Source organism: Rutidosis leptorrhynchoides, chromosome 6 (genome assembly GCF_046630445.1).
Source record: "Rutidosis leptorrhynchoides isolate AG116_Rl617_1_P2 chromosome 6, CSIRO_AGI_Rlap_v1, whole genome shotgun sequence".
NCBI lineage: Eukaryota > Viridiplantae > Streptophyta > Magnoliopsida > Asterales > Asteraceae > Rutidosis > Rutidosis leptorrhynchoides.
This window is the reverse complement of record NC_092338.1, coordinates 22,973,028-22,999,470: the sequence shown is the minus strand read 5'-3', so window position 1 is coordinate 22,999,470 and position 26,443 is coordinate 22,973,028.

Sequence of the window (26,443 nt, the reverse complement as noted above, 5' to 3'; positions counted from 1 at the left end):
TTCGTTTTAATACACGCAAACCAACGTGTCTTAAACTCAAATAACATACGTCCGTTAAAAGGCTAGCGCTCTAGCTCGGACGGGGATGTCAAGCCCTATGGATCCATATACAATTATTCGCGCCCACCAGTCCATATCCTATGTACTGGCAGCTACTAGTTACCAAAGCTAAGGGATTTTCGGTTTAACTCAGTGTAGAATTTTGTATGTACTTGTGTCTTATTGCGTTTAAAATAAATTGCATGTATTCTCAGCCCAAAAATATTTAAAGCATTTAAAAAGGGAGACTATAACTCACAGTTCAATATTGCGATTCAATATTGTAGGCAAATTGCGTAGACGTAATGATGGTAGATGACTGTATGGTTGGCCTTGGATTCAAGAATAATACCCCGAATAATACCTAATATTTCCTTAGCTTAAAGCGGTTTGAAACCCGAATTAAAAACACCCTCGTATATACCTTATTATTATTAAACTTAAATTTAAAATTATAATTATAATTATAAAATTTACGTACATATATATTTATGAAATATTTCGTCGAGCAAAACTGACCTTTTATAGTACTTTTCGATTTACTGTAGCTCATGCGATCGCATGAGTTTTCAGTGTTTTTGCCATGCGATCGCATGGCCGCCTTTTCTGTTTTTGTTTGCTAGTTCGTCGACATCAAATAGTGTTTACTGTAGCAAATAGTGTGTAATGTAGCAAATAGTGTGTACTGTAGCAAAATACGGTTTCACTGTAGCAAATAGTGTTTTACTGTAGCAAATTGTGTTTTACTGTAGCAAAGTAATTTTTACTGTAGGAAAGTCGTTTTTACTTGTACATATATATATACATACATATAATTGTTCATGAATCGTCGAGAGTAGTCAAAGGTAATTGTATATATGTAACAGTTCTAAAATTTTGAGACTCAATCTAACAGACTTTGTTTAACGTGTTAAAATAATAAATCGTATAGAGAATTGGTTTAAATAAGTCAAAAAATTTCGGGTCATCACAGTACCTCCCCGTTAAAGAAAATTTCGTCCCGAAATTTTGAGTAGTACATGTTTCATGAGCGATATCAGTGAACAAATGTGGATACTTTTGCTTCATTTGATCTTCACGTTCCCAAGTAAACTCGGGTCCTCGTCTTGCGTTCCAACGAACTCTAACTATCGGTATTTTGCTTTGTTTTAATTGTTTGACCTCACGGTCCATGATTTCAACAGGTTCTTCGACAAAATGGAGTTTATCATTAATTCGTATTTCGTCAAGAGGAATTACGACATCCTCTTCAGCTAAACATTTCTTCAAATTTGACACGTGAAATGTGTTGTGAACACTACTAAGTTCTTGTGGTAGCTTTAATCGATAAGCAACTGTTCCAATTCTTTCGGTGATTTCAAAGGGTCCTACGTACCTAGGACTTAGCTTTCCTCGTTTACCGAATCGTATAACGCCTTTCCAGGGTGACACTTTCAACATGACTTTGTCGCCCACTTGAAATTCTAGCGGTTTTCTTCTTACATCAGCATAACTCTTTTGGCGACTCATGGCCGTTTTCAATCGCTGTTGTATTTGAATGATCTTTTCGGTGGTTTCATGAATAATTTCTGGTCCAGTAAGTTGTCTTTCTCCTACTTCACTCCAACAGATAGGAGATCTGCACTTTCTACCATAAAGTGCTTCAAATGGCGCTGCGTTGATGCTCGTATGATAGCTGTTATTGTATGAAAATTCTGCCAACGGTAAGTGTCCATCCCAACTGGTTCCAAAGTCAATCACGCATGCCCGTAACATGTCTTCCAATGTTTGTATTGTTCTTTCACTTTGACCATCTGTCTGTGGGTGATAAGCGGTGCTCATATCTAATCGAGTTCCCAATGCTTTTTGTAATGACTGCCAGAAATGTGATGTGAATCGGGTGTCGCGATCAGATATGATAGAGATGGGTACACCATGCCTGGAAACTACTTCCTTCAAATATAGGCGTGCTAATTTCTCCATACTGTCTGTCTCCTTTATTGGTAGAAAGTGAGCTGATTTAGTTAGATGATCAACTATCACCCAAATAGTATCATGACTACTTGCAGTCCTTGGTAATTTCGTAATGAAATCCATGGTTATTCTTTCCCATTTCCACTGCAGAATTTCTGGTTGTTGCAGTAATCCTGACGGCTTTTGGTGCTCAGCTTTGACCTTTGCACACGTTAAACATTTGCTTACATAAGTAGCAATTTCTGTTTTCATATTAGGCCACCAATAAAACTTCTTGAGATCGTGGTACATTTTTCCGTTTCCTGGGTGAATTGAGTACCTCGTTTTGTGTGCTTCATCCAGTACTAGTTGCCTTAGGTTACCATGTTTTGGTACCCATATCCTACCAGCAAAATACAGGGTTCCATCGGCTTTTTCTTCAAGTTGTTTTTCTAACCCTTTGCTTATTTCGCCTTTTTCGTTTTCTTCTTTTAAAGCCTCTAACTGTGCTGCTTGAATTTGCTTTGTGAGATCAGTACGAATTGTAATATTCAAAGCTCGGACCCTAAGAGGTTTTACTCTTTCTTTTCGACTTAGGGCATCAGCTACAACATTAGCCTTTCCGGGGTGGTAACGAATTTCATAATCGTAATCGTTTAACAACTCTACCCAGCGACGTTGCCTCATATTGAGTTGTTTTTGATCAAAAATATGCTGAAGACTCTTATGGTCGGTGTACACTGTACACTTGGTGCCATATAGATAGTGTCTCCATATTTTGAGTGCAAAAACTACTGCTCCAAGTTCTAAATCGTGCGTCGTATAGTTCTTTTCATGAATTTTTAGTTGTCGTGAGGCATATGCGATGACTTTTGTGCGTTGCATTAATACACATCCTAAACCTTGGCGCGAAGCGTCACAATAGATCACGAAATCATCATTTCCTTCCGGTAATGACAAAATGGGTGCAGACGTTAACTTCTTCTTTAATAACTGGAATGAGGATTCCTGTTCCGTGGACCAATCATACTTCTTTCCCTTTTGAGTCAATGCAGTTAAGGGTTTGGCGATTCTAGAGAAATCTTGAATGAATCTTCGGTAGTAACCAGCAAGACCTAAGAATTGGCGAATTTGTGTTGGAGTCTTCGGGGTTTCCCATTTACTAATGGCTTCGATCTTGGCGGGGTCAACTTTAATTCCATGTTTACTGACAACATGGCCCAAAAATTGTACTTCTTGTAACCAGAAATCACACTTCGAAAATTTTGCGTACAATTCTTCTTTCTTGAGTATCTCCAGTACCAGTCTTAAGTGTTGCTCATGTTCTTCCTTGTTCTTCGAGTAAATCAATATGTCGTCGATAAAAACAATGACAAATTTGTCTAAATACGGTCTACAGATGCGATTCATTAGATCCATGAATACTGCTGGAGCATTAGTTAATCCAAAAGGCATGACTAGAAACTCATAGTGACCGTAACGGGTTCTGAACGCGGTTTTAGGAACATCTTCTTCCTTCACTCTCAGTTGATGATATCCGGAGCGTAGATCAATCTTAGAATAAACACTTGATCCTTGCAATTGATCAAACAAATCATCAATCCTCGGTAATGGGTACCGATTCTTGATCGTTAATTTGTTTAATTCTCTGTAATCTATGCACATTCTCATAGATCCATCCTTCTTCTTGACGAACAGAATAGGAGCACCCCAAGGTGAAAAACTAGGACGAATAAATCCACGGTCCGATAATTCTTGCAACTGGTCTTGTAATTCTTGCATTTCTGAAGGTGCAAGTCTATATGGAGATCGGGCTACAGGTGCAGCTCCTGGTATGAGATCAATCTGGAATTCTACACATCTGTGTGGAGGTAGCCCCGGTAATTCTTCTGGAAATACTCCGGGATATTCTCTTACAACTGGCATGTCATTAATGCTTCTTTCTTCAGTACGATCTTCTTTACATGTGCCAGAATAGCATAACAACCTTTTCTTATAAGTTTCTGGGCCTTCATACAGCTGATAAAGTTCAGCTTTGAGTTGCTCTTCTCCCCATAAATCATTAATGACGTTTCATCCTTACGAGGGATGCGGATTGCTTTCTCAGCGCAAACAACTTCCGCTCTTGTTTTGGACATCCAGTCCATGCCAACGATTACGTCAAAACTTCCTAATTCTACGGGTATCAAATCGATTTTGAAGGTTTCACCAGCGAGATTCATTTCGCAACCATGGCAAATTTTATCGGCTTTTATCAGTTTACCATTAGCTAATTCAATAGTATATTTATCGTCTAGAGGTAATGATGCACATTTTAGTTTAAAACTAAAGTCTTTACACATATAACTTCTATCAGCACCCGTATCAAACATAATAGAAGCTAGTTGATTATTAACGGTAAACATACCCGTGACAAGATTAGGATCCTCACGTGCTTTACTGGCACTAACATTAAATGCCCTCCCACGTGCGGGTTCTTTGTTCTTCTCCTTATCAGGGCATTGATTTATAAAGTGACCAGACTTCCCGCATACATAACATTTCTTGACATCGGTCAATTTTGTCTTTACTTCAGAAACGGTGGCATAACAATCTTTCGCCACATGTCCTTTCTTGTTGCACTTATCACAGACCACTTGGCAATAGCCTGCATGATGTGTGTAACACCTTTTGCAGAACGGATGAGGTCCCTTATAGTTAGGACTTGCAGTTGCCCCATCTTGTTTACCTTTAAAAGTTTCTTGTTTCTTCAGGTGAGTACTTTTGCCCTTATAGTCTTCCCATTTCCTCTTTCCTTCAGTTGTCTTGACTTCGGTAATTGGTGCCTTAATCGAACTCTCTGTGATCTGGTCCATGAGTTGGTGTGCCATTGTCATGGCTTCCTGCATCGTATTCGGTTTGGACGATGTAACATTTCCTTTGATATTGATCGATAAACCGTCAATATACATTTCTATCTTTCGTTTCTCATTTGGCACCAATTCGGGACACAACAAGGCTAATTCCATGAAACGCTTTTCATAGTTATTGAGATTCGCGCCGATAACCTTTAGATTACGTAACTCAGATTCCATTTTTCTGATCTCGTTTCGAGGACAGTACTCCTCGATTAGCATCTTTTTCAGTTCTTCCCAAGAGATATCATATGCCGTATCTATTCCTTCTGCTTTAGCATAATTGTTCCACCAAGTAAGTGCACCGTCTTGCAACGTACACGAAGCATACTTTGACTTGTCTCCGTTCGCACAATTACTGATTTTGAAAACGGACTCCATCTTTTCAAACCATCGGGTTAGACCGACTGGTCCCTCGGTTCCACTAAACGTCTGTGGTTTGCATCCTTGAAAAGTTTTGTATGAGCATCCGTTTCGTGAGTTTGTGTTTACGGCTGCTGCTTTGGCTGCTGCTTCGGCTGTTGCTTTTGCTACCTCGGCTGCAGCAATTATTTCATTCACACGTTTCTCAACTAGTTGCTCAAACTCAGCATCCGACATTTGAGACATGTTTCTTCAATAAACACAACAGATATAATTTAATCATATAGAATATTATAGGTAAAATGAGTTGTCAATAGTTAATCGTAGCATATTACTAATATGAACCGATTATTATAAAAGCCTTTTCTTCTTATTAGCATTTTATAATTATTTCTAAGGTATTACCTACCCGTTAAGTTCATACATAATAGCTAGTACAAGGAATTAACTACTAAAATCCTAATAATATTCCACTATGAAAAATTATAGCGAGTTACTACATTATTATGTAATAATAATAATAAGAAGTAGTAATAATACAAATAATCATTCCATGCATTTATTATTAATAAACCAAAATAATACAATACCATACAATACTGATATTTTACATATGCTTATTTTACATAACAAGATAGAGTAGCACACATAAGCAATAGAATAGCGCATGGAAGATTTATGGTTGCGAGGTCGTTTATTCAGAACTATCAGAAACTTCTTCCCATTTGGTTCTCTCTGCCAATTGTTTGTGTGCACATGGTCCGACAGACATTCTGGCAGTGTATTTTATTTTTAGTTGGGGTTTTGAGGTACCTGTTGCCTCAGTGGGTTTAATACAATAAGGGTGGTTACGGATCGAATGGTCCTGTTCTTTTTTAATAATTAAGGACATTTTATTATTGTGGTTGTTTTTATTATCTATAGCAAGTTGGAATTTCTCCTTAGTGATCTCTTTTATTTCATTAGCGAAATCCTCCTCCTTACTGATCTCGTCTGATGACGAACTGTCTGAGTCATGTGTAGGAGAATATGATGACGAACTGCAAGAATATGTACCGGTGGTCATGAACTGAAATCTGCCAGGCGTAATCGGCACAACCCGCCCGTCGGCGGTATATCTGGACCAATGTCCATATTTGTTTAGAAATGGACGATCCTCGTTTACTCCAGGGATCATGGGTCCATGCCAACGATACTGTGGCTCCGGAAAACTAAAGCTGGGTGGAGCTGGAACCTCCTCTGGGTTTACCGGGAGTTGAGATTCCCCGGCTAACACAATTTCTTCTTTAATAGGTATTGGAACGCCCTTTTCAGTTGTGGATAGAATAGATTCAGTGTCTGATTCCGAGTCGTACAAAATGATAGGATTAGAAGAAGTCATCTATCACATAATTGAAACAACAATTACGTTAGCATATAAATATATCCCATATAATGTTTTTGACCAAATAATAAGCAAAAATCAGTAAAAACAGATATGGTCATAGTCCAGACTCACTAATGCATCATAACAATTACCAGTTAAACACACTAATGTAATTTCTGGTTCCCTATGACCTCAAGCTCGGATACCAACTGTAACGACCCGTCAAAATCGCTATTGACGCGGCACGTTAATCATTGATTCCACAGTGAGGTTTTGACCTCTATATGATACGTTTTGATAAAATATTGCATTCATTAAAATAAGTGACTTTCTAAACATAGAAAGTTATAAACATGTGGGCGAGTGCTTAGGTATAAGCAAAACCCCGAAATACATAAGTCTTTAATTTACAGGTTGACATCACAGTCCAATTATTTATTACACAACGCAGTTTTATTTTGAATGCAATAAACTTTGTACAAAGCATGAGAGACTCCATGCAGGCAACAAGCACATCACAGCGGAAGCATTCTAAGGACCTGAGAATAAAATATGCTAAAAAGTCAACACGAATGTTGGTGAGTTATAGGTTTAATTGCTCGAGTCATAAACATATATAAAGATAGACCACAAGATTTCATCAAAAGTTTATCAATAGATTCTACGTAACAGAGCACCCTGGTAACTAAACTTAACGCTATAGTGATAATTACCCCATTCGTTTTAATACACGCAAACCAACGTGTCTTAAACTCAAATAACATACGTCCGTTAAAAGGCTAGCGCTCTAGCTCGGACGGGGATGTCAAGCCCTATGGATCCATATACAATTATTCGCGCCCACCAGTCCATATCCTATGTACTGGCAGCTACTAGTTACCAAAGCTAAGGGATTTTCGGTTTAACTCAGTGTAGAATTTTGTATGTACTTGTGTCTTATTGCGTTTAAAATAAATTGCATGTATTCTCAGCCCAAAAATATTTAAAGCATTTAAAAAGGGAGACTATAACTCACAGTTCAATATTGCGATTCAATATTGTAGGCAAATTGCGTAGACGTAATGATGGTAGATGACTGTATGGTTAGCCTTGGATTCAAGAAAAATACCCCGAATAATACCTAATATTTCCTTAGCTTAAAGCGGTTTGAAACCCGAATTAAAAACACCCTCGTATATACCTTATTATTATTAAACTTAAATTTAAAATTATAATTATAATTATAAAATTTACGTACATATATATTTATGAAATATTTCGTCGAGCAAAACTGACCTTTTATAGTACTTTTCGATTTACTGTAGCTCATGCGATTGCATGAGTTTTCAGTGTTTTTGTCATGCGATCGCATGGCCGCCTTTTCTGTTTTTGTTTGCTAGTTCGTCGACATCAAATAGTGTTACTGTAGCAAATAGTGTTTACTGTAGCAAATAGTGTTTTACTGTAGCAAATAGTGTTTACTGTAGCACTGTAGCAAAATACGGTTTCACTGTAGCAAATAGTGTTTTACTGTAGCAAATTGTGTTTTACTGTAGCAAATTGTGTTTTACTGTAGCAAAGTAATTTTTACTGTAGGAAAGTCGTTTTTACTTGTACATATATATATACATACATATAATTGTTCATGAATCGTCGAGAGTAGTCAAAGGTAATTGTATATATGTAACAGTTCTAAAATTTTGAGCCTCAATCTAACAGACTTTGTTTAATGTGTTAAAATAATAAATCGTATAGAGAATTGGTTTAAATAAGTCAAAAATTTTCGGGTCATCACATATGATTTCTATGCTTGTTAGATATACTTATTGTTATGGTTAGTTCCTCGTGATGACTGCATGTTAGTTGATGCTTGTCTGCTGGAGCCCAGTGCGTCCCTATTGTGTGGTAGCCTCGGTAGGAGAGATCAACCTGCGGGTTGGGTTCCTCTGTGGTAGCCTGGACAGCCGTGGTGTATATATATGTGAATGACGCGTCCGTCGCGTGTGGATTATGTATATACATACGGTGGTGGAGGAACTTCTGGTAAGCCCCAGTCCGATCAGCTGGTGGTTAATGGTTTGGCCGAGCCGCCAGAGTCTCTGTAGACGGCACTTGGGTGATGTTTGTGTATTAGACTATGTGACATGATTAGTATAACAGTTATGTATGCTATAGCCTGTAGTTAGTTGTACTCACTTAGCTTCGTGCTAATTCCCCTCCATCTCCTCCCTGCAGGTTATTAGCTTTTGTAAATGTCGCAATTTGGGGAGAAGACGGGCATGACGATGTTATGTTTGACAGGGTTAACTCTGATGTGGTCTTTTGGAATATGAACCGTGTACTTTTGATAACAGAATGTATTTACGTCTTTTCATGTTAATATGTAATTTGTTTTAATGACACATGACATCGGTTTGTACAATTGTGGATGTCGTATTTAATCAATATTATGCTTCCGCCACGTATTTAAAAAAAAAATTTAGCGGTGTCACAAGTTGGTATCAGAGCTTAGTTTGGCAGCATGTGCATTGTGATCTAAATGCCATGTTCCCAAACTTAGTAGAGTCATGTCAAACATAACATGCTGGGGATGGGTTAAGTGAGTATTAGGACAGGATAAGTGTTAGTTATTAGTACTAACAGAGTTTATACTAAGCTTTGGTGTGAGTGTTGTGGTAGTGCAGTAATGGCAGATAATCAAGCAACCACTACTGGCCCTACTGTCCCTGGAACTCGTACTTTTAGAGCCCCTGACGAAGATGGACATGTGTCTTCAGAAGAAGAAACTTCTCAAGAAGTGATAGAACTTCAAAGTCGGTTACGAGAAGCTCAGGAGAAAATTAAGGAATTGGAACAAGAACAGGCGCAATGGAACCCAAATACCACTGCGTTAAACACAACCTTTCCTCCTAACTTTTATACTCAAGCCGGTGGCAGTTCTCAGTCACAGTTTCCACAAAATGCTTATCAAAACTATCAAATGCCATTTCCGTTTAACCAGACTTTTCCTAATCAAATGATGTACCCATTTCAAGTCCCTGAGACAAGAAGGAAGTGTACCTATAAACAGTTTATGGACTGCAAACCTCCTGAGTACAGCGGACACACAAACCCTACGATGACCCTTAATTGGCTAAGAGAAGTGGAGAGGGCGTTAGAAGCATGTTTTTGTGAGCCAGAATCCATGGTGTTATTTGCTAGTAGGCTTCTCAAAGGTGAGGCAATGGAATGGTGAGACTCTATCACTGCATATTTACCTAAAGAACAGACCAGTCAAATTACCTGGGAACAATTTGCTGCTAAGGTTCGTGAGCAGTATTGTTCTGAGTATGAAATGGAGAGATTGAAAACTGAGTTTCTGAGTATGAAGATGACAGAAAGTATGATGATTGATGAAGTTTTCAGAGATTTCACATCGAAGTTAAGGTTTGTTCAACAATGGGTACCGACTAAAAAGGATAAAATTCAGCATTTCATGCGGGTGATTAAGCCGGAGTACAGAACCGTTGCTAGATTTGTAACAACCTTGGCGCAGGCTCATGAGATGGCTAAAGTTGCTGAAGATGATATAATGGCAGCGAAAAGAGAAAGTTCAAAGGGTGGATCTTTTGGGGGAAAATCAGAAAGTCAATCAGGTGGACAGTCGACTCAGCAGTCGAGTAAGCAATCTGGTTTTCGTGGTAAAAAGGCAGGCGGGTTTAAACAGAAAAGTAAGTCTGGTATTATTGGATCGGGTTCAACTCAGTCTGGGTGGTGTAATGTTTGTAAGTCAACCCATGTCGGTCCGTGTTCTCCAATGACCAGAAGGTGTTTGAAATGTGGAGTGTTAGGTCATGAATCAATAGCTTGTTCTTTTAAGTCTAATGTTTGTTGGAGTTGCCATCAAGATGGGCATAGATCTGTAAATTGTCCATCTGCGTCAAGAGCCGGTTCTGGGGCAGGGTCAGGGGCGAGGTCAGTAACTTCTGGGGGATCTTCTGCTTCAACTGCCGGGTAGAAGAGAAAGAATCCTCCAACAGCAGAGGCAAGGGCGTTTCAGATGACGGTAGACGCTGCAACCGCTACCGATGACGTCATTACCGGTATGTTCTTGGTTAATTCTTTGCCATCCGGGAAGCGATATCATCGGAGACTTTGGCTAAATTGTTTATCAAGGAGGTGATAGCGAGACACGGGGTTCCTATATCTATTATTTCGGATCGAGATACCCGTTTCATGTCTCGGTTTTGGGAGAAGTGTCATGAAGATATGGGTACACAATTGAAATTGAGCACGGCGTATCATCCTCAAACAGACAGTCAAACTGAACGTACTAATCAAACTTTGGAGGATATGTTACGGGCGTGTATTATTGATTTTGGTGGTAGTTGGGATGAGCACTTACCTTTGGTGGAATTCTCGTACAATAATAGTTATCATACTAGTATCGGGATGCCACCTTATGAGATCCTTTATGGGCGGAGGTGCCGAACTCCGATTTGTTGGGGTGAAATTGGTCAAAGAGAAATCGGGAGTATCGATTTGGTTTTAGAGACGAATAGTAAGATTGATATGATTTAGGCTCATTTGAAAAAGGCTCAAGATAGACAAAAGTCGTATGCCGACAAACGTAGGCGAATGATCGAATTCCAAGAAGGAGACATGGTGATGCTTAAGGTTTCGCCATGGAAAGGTATTATTCGGTTTCGAAAACGGGGAAAGTTAGCTCCTCGGTTTATTGGGCCATTCAAGGTTTTAGCTCGTGTTGGTGAAGTCGCGTATCGCTTGGAATTACCCGAAGAGCTTGCGGGGATCCATAATACATTTCATGTTTCCCATCTTCATAAGTGTCTTGCGGATGATTCTTCTTGGGTGCCATTAGATGAGATCGAGCTAAACAATAAGTTAGAGTATATTGAGTAGCCAATTGCTATACTCGATGAGAAAGTCAAAAGATTGAGAAATAAAGAGGTGAGAACTTTTAAAGTTCAATGGCGACGGAGTAAAGGTTCCGAGTTTACTTGGGAGCCCGAGGAGTTTGTGTTAGTTTATCTTCCCTCTTGTCATGCGGCTTGGATCGCGAGGACGCGCCCCGATTCAAGTGGGGGAGAGTTGTAAGACCCTAATAATAATTGTACAGCAGTGTAATTATGGTACATGAAGTGTGGGTGACTTTGTATATTAAAACAGAGGTCCAAGAGTGATCTGGGATGGGTGCGCTCAGCGCACACATAGCGCGCACCCCTCACTGTAGCCGGGTTCTGCTTGTTTTAATTAGATATTTTGATGGGCTTTTTGGTAATTTCACTTGTGGACGAGTTGGAGGCCAGTAGGTCAGATCTTGGAGTGCCATTCACTCCATTTCCAACAACCTCATCCTATCCACTTCAATTTTAGAGAGAGAGAGAGAGAGATTCTTGTGTGAGAAAGCTCAAGCAAAGGAAAAAGGAGCTAGTTTTGAGTCTTAGCTCGAGTTATAAAGTTGTTCATCTCCTCTCTAGCTACGTTTTGGTTGTAGTGGTATGTTCTAACTTTAATTTCCTTACCTTGATTTTGTGTAAGGGTTAGGGTTTGGGTAAATGGTGAACATAAAACCCATGTTTGTCGATTTTGGGTGTTCTTGGGTAAGATTGAGTCATGTAGACTCAATAGTAACTAACCTAGGGTTTTAAAGTATTAATTGGGGTGTATGAACATAAATTGGTTAGCAAATTACTAGCACACCTAAATGTTTAGTAAATGAGTGTTAGGAGGGTTTGTGGAAGACCTGAAATGGGTGTGTTGACATTAAAGTGATTAAATGAGTAATAGTTAACCTAGTTAGGCAAGATGGGTGTGAAATGTCATAAGTTTGTGTAAGACGGTGTTGTTAGACCTTAATCACTAGCTTTTAGTGATTGATGACGGGTCTTGATCTTAAATGACGATTTTAGTAAATGGGGCATTTAATGCAATTAAGTCATTGAATGCACATGTGTAAATTGTTGGCATTTAGTCCAACTAGTTTGTGTGTTAATGGAGTACTTATTATATTAGGTACTTTACTTTGAAGCTTGCGGAGTTATAAAATCGTCACCAAATTGTTAAGGTGAGTGGAGTAATTATACATGTATGTATATGGTGTATTTATTTGTATGCTATGGTATGACCCACGGAGCCGGGAGTGCCATAGTATGTGTGAGTGTACTATGATGTGAACCGGAGCCGGTAGCATCATGGTGCACGTGTTGTGATGTGAACCACGGAGCCGGTAGCATCAAAGTGTGAACCACGGAGCCGATAGCACTATAAAAATTAGGTGTGAACCACGGAGCCGGTAGCACCGAAGTGTGAACCACGGAGCCGGTAGCACTATAAAAGAGTATGACTCGAATGCGTAGTGACGTGAACCACGGAGCCGGTAGCGTCATAGCATTACGTATGGTGTGAACCACGGAGCCGGTAGCACCATGACGTGTGTATGGTTAACCATATAGCTTGTGTATGTGTTGTTGTATAGCATAATATATTATTTTGGTGAATATGTTAATGATTATGCTAGTTGCGGTATTTGGAGGTTATTAGCTTATACTCGAAGTTTGTATGCTAATTGTTGTTACTAGCGAATATTACGGTGTATGTAAGTGCATGCTAGTAGGTATATTATATATGTATATGTATAATTATTGCATTCACTAAACTTTGCTTACCCTCTCGTTGTTTATCTTTTTATAGGCTCCGGCGTTGACAAGGGTAAGGGCATTCGATTGGATTAGAGATCCCGCTTGTTGTTTAGGGGATGCTTTTGGGATGTGATAGCTTTTGGAGTTTGACCGAGACTTGGGTAGTTTAACCCCAAACACCATGCTCATAGTGTCGTTTGGAAATTAAACTAATGTGGTCGAAACTCATGATTTGTACGAAACTCGTAAAACGGCCGATGTGGGCCCCGTTTTGTAAAACTCATTTTATGTTTGAATCGTATGAGTTTTCCATATTAGAACATGTTGTGAAAAGCGTTTCGTCTAATTATGTCGGGAAGTGGGAGATCTTTATTTGAAAATTTGCAAAACCGGACAGAACTGATTTAGGGCCTGTGCGCGCCGCGCACCCTGCAGTGGTACGCGTGGCGCACTCCACTGTTATAAAAAAAAAATTTTGTTTCGCGTAATCGGTTGGTTATTGGTTTGGGTTGTTAAAGGTACTTAATTTCCCGCTCGGAGGTGAGAAGGCCTTGAAAGCTCTAGTGAGAGAAAGTGTATTGTAGTGAGAGAGTGAAGAGATGTGTGTTGAAATTGGATGACAAAAAGCCTTTAAATAGACATGGATTTCCCCTGCAAACGGCTGACAGGCCGTTTGGTAGGCCGTTTGCAAGGTCTGTTTGCCAGACCAACCCGTTTGCAGGGGCCGTTTTCTCTGGCCGTTTAGCAGGCCGTTTGTGAGCCAGGCAGGCCGTTTGGCTTGTCTGGTCAGCTGATTTTTCTGGATCGTAACTTGATTTCTTGCTTTTCACCGTTTTCGCTCTAGAATATTCTTTTTAGCTCCGTTTCTCTTGATTCTTTTTGCATCGTCTTCGTAATTATTTTACCTACAAATTTAATCGAAAAAGCGCTTATTTTGCCGACAAAGTTTTGAACTTTATGCTTTTGGGACTCAATATCAGGGGTAAAAACATAACTTTTTATGCGATATCATGGACCCGTCTCAACACAAAATTTCCATACCGTTCAAGCGCCTACTTGGTAATATGTTATGTATTTTATTTTCTTAGTGTGTTAAAGTTTATATTTATATATTTTAGAAAAAATATGTTTATTAAAAATATCATCTGCCATACATTAAAAAAATCATACTACCTAATGTTTAGACAAAATGTGATGGTACATCATACCCATATCAATCAACTTAAATAAATAACTGCAAATTTCGCAAATTGATTGCAAGATCCAATCTACATACAATTGTTTTAGTTGGAAAAACATGCCTCTAATTTGGCTTATTGCGGGTATCACATTCGTTAAAACACAGTTGTAATGGCATCTTCATATCACGTAACACGGTGGCATCTTCATATCACCGACACTCTAAGTTGTCATCCATATTCATAAACTTTCAATGATACCCCTCAACTAATAACATCTTATTTCCTTAGTTAACTATGAAATTGATATTCTCACCCATCAAAATTAATGAAGCAATGATAATATATTACATTGTATATTTGCACTATACAATAACTTGTTGCACAATTATAATAAATTTGTCAAATTTGATTGTTAAAATATTGCCACCATAAACTTTAGTTACTTGCTAATGTAAGCTATTGGCGTAATATCTGTTAAACATTTTCAGTAGCATTCAATCTGTACTTAAATCTTTCTACACGAGTTATATTTTTAATTATCTTAAAAAAAAATGGTCTTAAGCTTGTGACTTTAATTAGTTGATTTGATGATCATGAGTATTTCATGTGATCTTTATTGGAAATAAATCAATAAGATATGAGATACGAATGATAAAAGTAAAAAATTTAAGGGTTAGATGAGTATCAAGTATTAGCTAATTGAATACTTTAGGTGTGAGTTGTGTAACTTAATTAACAAGGTAAGAGAAAAGAGGAAGAAAAAAAAAAGGTGGGTGGTGCATGAATAAACAAATATTACATGATCACGACAATTTGATAGTGATCGAATGTTTTAGTCTTTCCGACTTTTCTAATTAAATTTCGGTGAACCAATATATTTTTGTTATTACTTTTAACATTTTCTTCATTTTTTGAAAGGAAGAAATTTTATTAAAATCAACCCAAACAAACATAACAGAAAGTGAAGGCCGCAACATTTACAGGCCAGCTGTTGGGTGCAAAGAAGATCAAAATGAATGAGCTGCAGTTATCGTGTTCGGGTGATGTTTATCGTGTTCGGGTGATATTTATCGTGTTCCAGTGATGTTTGTCGCAAAATGCGACAAGACTGGAAAGTGATAAAGTGTATCGAAACGAGACAGATGTGGCAGAACTTGGGATCTGGACTTGTCGCTTTTGGAGCAAGTTTGTCGCGTTTGAGTATGGTTTGTCGCGATACGTGACAAGGTGTCGCGAAACGCGACAATGTTCGTATTCAGCAAGTTATCTAGATTGTTTCTATTTCGTTTTTTGCCCTATAAAAACCCTCATGTGTAACCTGCATTATATACCTACGAAAAATATAATAAAATCCTCTTTGTTTAGCCGTGGATTAAACCAATTCGTTTGAATTAAACGATTGGACATAACCACGTTAATTCCTTGTTCTACGTTTCTTGTTCTTGTCTTTATTTGTGTTGAAGATTATTTGTTTGTTGCACGGTGAGTTTGATAACTAGGGTTATCAAGTTCTTGTTAGGGCTCACCTAGATTTCCTAACAAGTGGTATCTAGAGCTCAAGGTTTACGTGTTACCTAGAGCAATGGCAGATAAAGACACAATAAAGATAGATAAGTTTGATGGGTCAAATTTTAGCTTCTGGACGATGCAGATCGAAGACGTGTTACATCAGAAGGGTTTATATCAGCCGATCACTGGTGATAAACCTGAAGAGATGAAGCAATAGGAGTGGGATCTCCTGGATAGAAAAGCACTCGGAGTAGTTCGGCTTTCTCTGGCCAAGAACGTCGCCTACAACATCGTGGCTTAAACCACGACTAAAGGAGTGTTTACTTCTTTGTCAAATATATACGAGAAACCCTCGGATTTAGATAAAGTCTTCTTAATCAGGCAGCTTGTTAATACAAAGATGAAAGAAGGATCTTCTACAGCAGATCATGTTAATGAATTCAATCTGATTTTGACTCGTCTTAAATCAGTTGATGTTAAATTTGAAGATGAGCTGGAAGACTTGTTTCTTCTGTCATCGTTACCCGAGAGTTGGTCTGGCACGGTTACAGCAGTTAGTGGTTCATCTGGAACTACTAAGTTGACGTTTGAAGGGATCCGTGATTTAATTCTCAGTGAGGGAATTAGAAGAAAAGATTATGGAAATTCAGGTTCTCTTTTGAATGCATCTGGCAGATCTAAGGGTAGAAGTAGAAGCATGATAAGATCTAAGAGAGATCCATCTCAGGGAAGAAACGTTGTTTGTTGGAATTGTCAGCAAGTCGGTCACTTTAGATCGCAGTGCCCGGGTGTGAAGACGGGTAAGAACACAGCGGCGGTGATTGAAGATGCTTTGATTTGCCATGAGAAATTTCTTGACGAATCTTGGATTTTAGATTCGGGTGCCTCGTATCATGCGTCCCCTACATGAACGAGATGTTTAATTTCAGGCGGTATTCAGGTAAAGTTCGAGTTGCGGACGGGAATCTACTTGAGATTGCAGGTATTGGTGATCTTGCTATAAAACACTTGGATTATATTTGGATCTTGAGAAACGTGAGGTTCGTTCCCAAGCTCGCGAAAAGGTTAATTTTAGTTGGGCAGTTGGATGATGAAAATTGTCATGTTTCGTTTGGAGATCAAAGGTGGAGAGTGTCTAAAGGCGGTCGGACCATTGCTTGTGGGGTGAAAAGGGGAACCATTTATATGGTTGTGTCCACGTGTTTGTTCTACCAGGTAGTCTATTCTTTGTTGGAAAGATAGATCGAATAGATGGTTTTGTGTACGGATGGATCACTTCGGTGATGGGGTTTATGGAGTCGGGTCGGACTCCGACCCGGTATCTCACAGTCTAGTGAGATGATTGCCAGAAACAGAGAGGGGTTGGTTTATATTGGTCACAAGCGAGTAACGGTGATTCAATTGTAGCTCAGTTTAAAGGTGTCGAAAGTCTTCCTTCCCATGGCGTGGAAGTGCGGCGTGTCTCGGGTTTGTTTATCCGACGGTATTGTTTAAAGGGGGTTACGGTCAGGAAATCAAATTGTTGCTGTGGGATGATGTTTGTAGATTACATTTCTTGACTAGTTGAGGTGCTCTTTATCGAAAGCTGCTAGCTTGATGGTTAAAATGTGCTTGTCCCAAGAAGTTTTCTTGGCGGTATAGACGGGTACGTTGAAATACACCGTTCATATCAATTATAAACGATTCACAATAGTTGATTTCATCGCGAGGTACTTGACCTCTATATGATACATTTTACAAACATCGTATTCATTTTTAAAAGACAAACTTTCATTTCAATGAAAGTTGACGGCATGCATACTATTTCATAATACATCCAACTATAATTGACTTAATAATAATCTTGATGAACTCAACGACTCGAATGCAACGTCTTTTGAAATATGTCATGAATGACTCCAAGTAATATCTCTAAAATGAACAAATGCACAGCGGAAGATTTCTTTCATACCTGAGAATAAACATGCTTTCAAGTGTCAACCAAAAGTTTGGTGAGTTCATTAGTTTATCATAATCATTCATTTCCATAATTTTAATAGACCACAAGATTTCATTTTCATTTCTCATAAACATAATCTCATATCAGGCATTTCGCACGGCATAGAGATAAAAATCATTCATATGGTGAACGCTTGATAACCGAACTTACAGGATGCATATAGAATATCCCCATCATTCCGGGACTCTCATCGGACATGATAATCGAAGTACTAAAGTATTCGTAACCCGAATGGGACATGTCAAGGACCATAGATCTATCTTTAGGATTCGCGTCAATTAGGGGCCATTTCCCTAATTCTTAGGCTACCAAGATAAAAAGAGGCATATTCAATTCGATAATCCAACCATAGAATGTAGTTTCGATTACTTGTGTCTATTTCGTAAAACAGTTATAAAAGCAGCGCATGTATTCTCAGTCCCAAAAATATATATTGCAAAAGCATTTAAAAAGGGAGTAATGAAACTCACCATACTGTATTTTGTAGTAAAAATACATAGGACGACATTGAACAAGTATAAGGTTGGTCTCGGATTCACGAACCTATATCAAGTATATACATTAACACATTGTGATATTAATCAACTAAGTTTATATATATACAGATGCATATCCTGATATATAATTATATTAATCCTTATAATTTGTTGTAATACTTATATGATATATACACTTTATTAGATGTTATATTAATATAAATAATATTATATTAGTTAATATATTAAAAATCTAATATTAATATACTTATGATATATGTAATAAATATATATTTTTATATTGATATCTTTTGTTTGTAAAAATAATAATTATAATAAGAATAAAGTAGTGATAATAATAATTAGATTTGAAATTAATAATAATAATAATAATAATAATAATAATTAATATAATAATAATAATAATAATGATAATGATAATAATATTAATAATGATACAATTAATGATAATAATGATAATATTAAAATGATACTTTTAAATGATAATTCTAATGATAATACTAATACTAATGATAATTTTAATAACAAAAATGATAATTTTGATAAAATGTTAATTTCAATAATAATACTCATTCTAATAAAAATGATAAATTTAACAGTATTGATACTTTTAGTAATACTAATAATAGTAATAATAATATTGATAATTAATATAAATGATATTTAATGTTAGTGATAATAATAATTAACTTAACAATAATAACAATAATTAATAATAATAACAATAATAGTAAAGATAATAATAATGATAAGTAACTACCTCAAATTGGCTAAAAAAATAAATTGTCCGCGACGGGACTCGAACCCGCGACCTCTCATTAAACCCCAACACTCCAAACCAATGGTCTGCCACTTGTTTTCCTATTTTAAATCACAGAGTAAAACCTTTTAACCCATAAATGCCTTCGGCCCAACTGCAAAACATCATGTGATTCATGGCCCAACCACAAGAAGGGATTCGGCCCAACAGCTCAATCTCATTTGCAATCCATAAAATAAAACGGCCCAGCAATCATAACTGCCCATATAGTGAATTAAGGATTCGAGAAAAAAATATGATAGGAAAAAGGCGGATTTGTAGCAGCCATAAAGCAAGTCGATTCCTTTTATTCATTTATTTATATATTTTTTTTATCAACGAACAAGTGGGAGCACAATAATTCGATGGTCAAGCAAGTGGGGAGCACCACAATTATATAAAAAAATCGATGGTGATAATTGTGTTTTATTGGATTTGAGTATATAACCAACAGCTGTAATATCACATCCTCTTCATCATTACTAAGGCATCATCGTTCATCATTATTTTAAGAAGAGAATAAACAGAAAAAAAAAATAACAGGTGGTGTTCGGTTGTGTAATATCCATCGAAAAGGAACAGAAATATGGAGTAGTAGTAGTTTAAAAGGTTCGAAATAGAAAAAGTGAACAATAAGTAGCAGTCGTGGTGCGATGGTGGTTATTCAAATGGAGACAGGAAATAGAAAGAAGATAAGCATAGCAGCGATTTGTCTATGGATTAACTTGTATTGTAAATACAAGGAGACGCTTACAATAACAGAAAACAGAATCATCGTTTTAGCAGTACAAATGGTGTTGATCATTGTGAAGGTGGTGTTCTATTGAGTTAATGATGAAGAGAGGGAGAGAGAGGGAAAGATAGAGAGATAGATAGTGATGGCTTTGATGGGTGGTGTATGGTAATCGACATTCGGTAAATAGAAATAAACGAGCTGTAGCAGGAACGAGAGAAAGAAAGGAAATAGCAGGTGGTTCGTTTGGTGGTTTTTCAACAGAAACATGCAGGATCATAACAAGGTGTGTTTTGGGTTTCGGTTGAGTGCTCAAATAACAAGAACCGTGATGTTTTGATTTAGTTGTAGCCGAATAAAGTTGGCTCGCTTGTGGGTTTTCATGTATAATTAGATTTGGGGTGGTTTGCCATGGTTGTGTTGTAGGGTGGCTTGGTGGAGGAAAGGTGGTTAAGTGGTTGTCATCGTGTAGCAACAAGTGTTTGTTGCTGAGTGGTGATCGAAGAAGGCTCAATGGTTTGATGATGGTTTAAGGTGGTTCTCGGGTGTTGATTATTGTAAAGGTGATAAATTTAATAGAATTCCTGAATAGAAATTGTTGAATAATATGAATGTAGGTTTCTGTCTTCTCTTTTCTTTTCCTTTCCCTCTATCTGTATTAAAGTATAGGTTTTGTAAAGTGTCAATGAGCTTGCTGGAATCCATAAGTTTCAATTAACCTTTGTTTTGTAGTGTGATTTGGTTGTCGAGAATTTCAATCAGAAACAGGAATTGAAGAATGATATTAAGTCGACCTTTAACAGAATTTGTTGGTTTATGAGACTAATTTGGAGTTGATTTGTACTGGATTGCATTTATAAAACAATTTATAAACAGATTGATAGTAATGGGTAACAAGATCGTACGTTATCACTTTTATATAATTAATAATAAATATTTATATAATGATAATTGTATTAATAATAATAATTATAATAATAATAATAATAATAATCATAAAAATGATAATAATAATAATAATATTATTACTAATAATACAAAATATAACAAATTATATATATATATATATATAACAAATTTCATCTTTATATATAATAAAAACACCAATAATAATTTTTTTTATATTACTGATTGTAATATTAGTAGTAATAATACTTAATTATAATAATACTAATATTATCAATGTTAATATTAATATTAGTAATAATACTACAATATTTTATTAGATTCGTATCTATAGATTGTATGTATAAAGTAATAATATTAATAACACTATTACTGATATTAATTGTGAAAATAAAAACGATTTTATTATAACAACTATTTTATAATTTAATATTTTAATATTACATATTATTGATTATGTAATATAACTATATATTATATAATAACTCATCTTGAGTATTAAATATTTATACAATTTAACATATATTACATTATTCATATAATTATATATAGAATTCATATATTTATATATGTATTTATTTTAATTACAACATAATTATTTTTATCTTATTTTACATATTTATTTTAAATGTTTAAATTATATTCTAATATCTCCAATTATTATATATACTTACATATATATATATATATATATATATATATATATATATATATATATATATATATATATATATATATATATATATTGTCATAACCCGACCTTAACCATAAGGACGAATACAATAACATATGATTTCATCGCGAGGTATTGACCTCTATATGCGACATTTTTCAAAAACTGCATTCGTTTTTACAATACAAACCATAGCTTTTATTACAAATACAAGGTTTAAACAACTTAATAATGATTATCGTTTAGCGATAATCTTAGACTTACAAACTTTACATGTGATAATAACAATACGACCTCCAACATATTTTACATTACAAATCCTCCGATATGCAGTTTTATTTTTGACACAAATATGCATACTCAAGATCTTGCTTAAATTCAACATGTTGCAGCGGAAGCTTTTAGTTATCACCTGAGAATAAACATGCTTAAAACGTCAACATAAAGTTGGTGAGATATAGGTTTAATGCCGGCAGCGTTATGAATATAGACCACAAGATTTCATATATAAACGTTTTAATAAAAATATTCTAAGTTGTTGAGCACTTGATAACCATACTTAACATTTAATCATCGTCGCATATTCCCTTTATTATGAAATCTTACTACACCGTACCAAGTGTAGTCACCGAAACGAAGTACTGTGCAACCGTTGAATACTGGTCGTCCAGTCCGGTTGGGGTTGTCAGGCCCGATAGATCTATCAACAGGATTCGCGTTTACAATACCTCATGTAAATAGTAGTTACCAAGTTACAGGGAAGTATGCCAGTGGTACAACTCAACGTAGAATATATATTTTTAATCACTTGTGTCCATAACGTAAATCATAAAATGCATGTATTCTCATCCCGAAATATTTAGAGTTTAAAAGTGGTACTATATACTCACTTTTGTCTTGAAGGTATTTAACTCGTCTTGGTCTCCGATAGATATCACGAACCTAACCATATATATAATATATCAACATATTTTCTTTTCAAGTAATCGTTACATATATATATATATATATATATATATATATATATATATATATATATATATATATATATATATGTATATATATATATATGTATATATATATATATATACTTTTAATACTTTTAATATTTTCTTAGTCCGTAGTTAGCAGTCCGATGTTAGTGGTCCACAATTAGTTGCTTAAATAAAATAAATAAAGACCCCATCGTATTCGTATTGATCAGAATTAATCTTGACCCATGGTACCATGTTGTCAAATGATGTGTTGCGTACATAAAGTACCGTGTTGTCAAATGACGTGTTGCGTACAATCATGAGGTCTTATGATTAATCTTCTCGTGTTGTTTACGGGTGGTCCTGAAATATATAAAATCAAATCATAAGTAAATATATATTAAATATTATGTTAATTAGCCAAGATATGATTAATCCGATTTTGTCATAATATGATATATTACAGGTCTTGAAGTGTTTTTAAAAATCAAATTAGAAGGATCTATTTAGTTTGCGAACAAGTTTGAAATCACTCAAACTATGTTTTTGTTGTTAAAATTTTATAACACAAAATAAGATAGCTATATAAATATGAATCGAATAAGGTTATGAATAAGGTCACTACCTCAAATTACTTGGACAAAGCTACTGGAAAAGGTAAGAAAAATCTTGGAATCAAAAGAGTGGTGGAGTGGGATTGAAAGATTGGAAGTAATCTCCTTGAAATCGGATGACTATATTGATACGTTCTTGAGTAGGTAAATGAAGAGAGATTAGGGAGTGAATTAACTTGAAAGAAAATTGGAAATGAAATTGTATGTGTGTGTGTGCAAAATAGCATGATTATGGGATGGATATATAGGAGATTTAGTTTGTTTTCTTGCACAAAAGTCACACATGAGGTTAAATGGCTGGTTCCCACATGTAACATCATGTCTAGTGGCTGATCATTGAAGTTTATTGTTGGTATATACCAATAGTAAATATGTATAGAAGCTGGGTATGATACGGTTACATATACCCTAGATATACTTGTAGAAATTTTGAGGAATAGGAACGAGAATTCAAATATGGACGGGTTTATAACTGTAAAAGAGGCTCAAAACTAGGCTTTTATTTTTGGGTCAGCTCGACCCCAGCCAGGGGCTCTGCCCCTTGGACCCCGCCAGGGGTTGCCACCCCTTGGACCTCGCTTATCGGGGGCGCTGCCCCCGAACCCCCGTCATAATCAAGATAAGTTCAAACAAGTGTGCACTCCACACTTCCCCAAACTTGTTCGATATTTATCAAGATTATTTTGGTTACAAATTAATCCCATTACACTTAAATCATATTGGTGACATAGATCACCAACACATTATATATTGTAAGTATATATGTCAAAGAATGTTACATATAGTTATCGTTTTGAAAACTTAAGTTAGTGGTCTCAAAGTATACTTATAACTCATTGTTGTTAGTTCACAATGAAATGTTAAACCATCTGATAATGCTAAAAACGAACATATATTTCATAGCATTATTCCTCAAGAAAGACAAGCTTTTAGTTGCAATTGTTCTATTTACAAGTGATATTCGTTTAAATAATAAAAGGTGAAGACAAAAGACAGATTCGACGATTTGAAGACGCAAACGACCAAAAAGCTCAAAAGAACAAAAGACAATCAAAAAGGTTCCAATTATTGATAAGAAACGTCTCGAAATCACAAGAGTACAAGATTCAAAACGCAAAGTACAAGATATTAAATTGTACGCGAAGACGTTCGAAAATCCGGAATCGGGACTAGAGTCAACTCTTAACGCTCGACGCAACGGACTAAAAATTACAAGTTAACTATGTATATAAATATAATATAATATATAATTAATTATATTAATTATATATATATTATATATATATATTAAAAACTATCGGCAGCCAGAAACTCCAAGGGTGTAAAGTGAAAATACCTCTCCGCGACTCGCGGAGTTTGAAGGCTATTTGGCCGCGAGTCGCGGAGCCCCAAAAATCATTCCTGGCTATAAATCAACCCGAATTCTGATCAAAATATCATCATTTTTTTCTTCTCTTCATACGAAGTAATATATATTTATATTTATTTATATTTTAATTTTAATTATAATTCTAATAATAAGGGTATGTTAGCGAATGTTGTAAGGGTGTAAGTCGAAATTCTGTCCGTGTAACGCTACGCTATTTTTAATCATTGTAAGTTATGTTCAACCTTTTTATATTAATGTCTCGTAGCTAAGTTATTATTATGCTTATTTAAAACGAAGTAATCATGATGTTGGGCTAATTACTAAAATTGGGTAATTGGGCTTTGTACCATAATTGGGGTTTGGATAAAAGAACGACACTTGTGGAAACTAGACTATGGGCTATTAATGGGCTTTATATTTGTTTAACTAAATGAAAGTTTGTTAATGTTAATATAAAGATTTACAATTGGGCGTCCCTATAAATTACCATATACACTCGATCGGACACGATGGGCGGGGTATTTATATGTACGAATAATCGTTCATTTAACCGGACACGGGAATGGATTAATAGCCACTAGAATAATTAAAACAGGGGTGAAATTACATTCAAGGGTAATTGGTGTAATTGTTAACAAAGTAGTAAAACCTTGGTTTACACGCAGTCGATAACCTGGTGTATTCATTAAACAAAGTATTAAAACCTTGTTACAATTCGAATCCCCAATTAGTTGGAATATTTATCTTCGGGTATAATAATAATTTGACAAGGACACTTGCAATTTATATTTATGACTGATGGACTGTTATGGACAAAAACCAGACGGACATATTGAATAATCCAGGACAAAGGACAATTAACCCATGGGCATAAAACTAAAATCAACACGTCAAACATCATGATTACGGAAGTTTAAATAAGCATAATTCTTTTATTTTATATTTAATTTCCTTTATTTTATATTTAATTGCACTTCTAATTATCGCACTTTTATTTATTGTTATTTTATTTAATCGCACTTTTAATTATCGTACTTTTAATTATCGCAATTTAATTTTATCGCATTTTTATTATTCGCAATTTCATTATCGTTATTTACTTTACGCTTTAATTTAAAGTCTTGTATTTATTTTATATTTTACATTAGGTTTTAACTGCGACTAAAGTTTTAAAATCGACAAACCGGTCATTAAACGGTAAAAACCCCCCTTTATAATAATAATATCACTTATATATATATTTGTATTTTTATAAAAGTAAACTAATATAGCGTTGAGCTTTGTTTAAAGATTTCCCTGTGGAACGAACCGGACTTACTAAAAACTACACTACTGTACGATTAGGTACACTGCCTATAAGTGTTGTAGCAAGGTTTAAGTATATCCATTCTATAAATAAATAAATATCTTGTGTAAAATTGTATCGTATTTAATAGTATTTTCTGCGTAAAATATAAGCTATTTTATATACACCTCGCGAAACATCAAGTATTTTTGGCGCCGCTGCCGGGGAACTATCTTAAAAGCCGGAAGCGCAACGCTAATATAAAAAAAAAAAAAAAGATTTTTATCTACTTTTATTAAAAGTCGTTTTTGTAAAAATTACGTTTTAATTATTGAAAAATATAAAAAGAAAAACAAAAATATTAGTATTTTTAGGATTTTGTTAAATATTTAAGTTTTATAAGTTTCTTTATCTTTATTTTAATTTATAAAAATATAAATTTTATTAAAAATCGTTTATTTAAATTAAAAACAGAAAACAGAAAGTAATAAAAAAAAAAAAAAAAATAAAATAAAGAAAAACGCGTAAAAAGTGAAACCTGTCAACTGTTTTTCTTAACCCCGCGACTCGCGGGGTTTTCCTCTTTATTCACCGCAACTCGCGGAGGGTTTCTGACACACGGACAAAAACCCTAAAACCGCATTAATCACGGGTTATTATTTATTATTATTATTTAAACATTATTATTAT